This window comes from Schistocerca serialis, chromosome 11 (genome assembly GCF_023864345.2).
Source record: "Schistocerca serialis cubense isolate TAMUIC-IGC-003099 chromosome 11, iqSchSeri2.2, whole genome shotgun sequence".
Lineage (NCBI taxonomy): Eukaryota > Metazoa > Arthropoda > Insecta > Orthoptera > Acrididae > Schistocerca > Schistocerca serialis.
In genome coordinates this window covers 170,355,165-170,355,860 of record NC_064648.1, presented here as the reverse complement: position 1 = coordinate 170,355,860, position 696 = coordinate 170,355,165, and the positions used below count along the sequence as shown (strand labels likewise).

The window sequence follows — 696 nt, the reverse complement described above, 5'->3', positions numbered from 1 at the left end:
AAACCCCTCCCCAACAGTCCATGAAGGCCGAACGGCACCGACCGGCCGCCGTGTCATCCTCAGCCCATAGGCGTCATGGTATACGGATATGGAGGGGCACGTGGTCAGCACACAGCTCTCCCGGCCGTATGTCAGTTTACGTGACCCGAGCCGCTACTCCTCAGTCGAGTAGCTCCTCAGTTTGCCTCACAAGGGCTGAGTGAATCCCGCTCGCCAACAACGCTCGGCAGACCGGACGGTCACCCATCCGAGTGCTAGCCCAGCCCGACAGCGCTTAACTACGGTGATCTGACGGGAACCGGTGTTACCACTGCGGCAAGGCCGTTGGCATTATTACTACCTACATATACAATCAAGTCTAAAGATTTTTTACACATGGCTGGGATTAATAACCGGACCATATTTAGCTGTGTACAAATTTAAAATCAAGAAAATGGCAAAAAGTAATAAGTTACCATTCTGGTAATAAATATAATTGAGTGAACTGTCAGATAGCGGAAATAGAAAACAATAGCAAAAAGACTGGGAGGGGGGAGGATAGAAGGGAGAAATGGGGATTCTATCTTCCTGATGACTACTGTCTCGTCTGTACATACTAATGGTACATACATTTCTTCTGCATTGTGATGTAGATGTATTTCCAGAGGTTTGGGTGTTCACAGTATATGTTACATTTGTTGTTTATATACATTTTTG

At 47.0% G+C, this 696-nt stretch overlaps 1 pseudogene; it reads right to left on the bottom strand.

Moving 5' to 3' along the window:
- Nucleotides 1-211: 211 nt before the first annotated feature.
- LOC126427472 (5S ribosomal RNA) lies at nt 212-329 on the bottom strand (annotated as a pseudogene).
- Between the last annotated feature and the right edge of the window lie 367 nt (nt 330-696).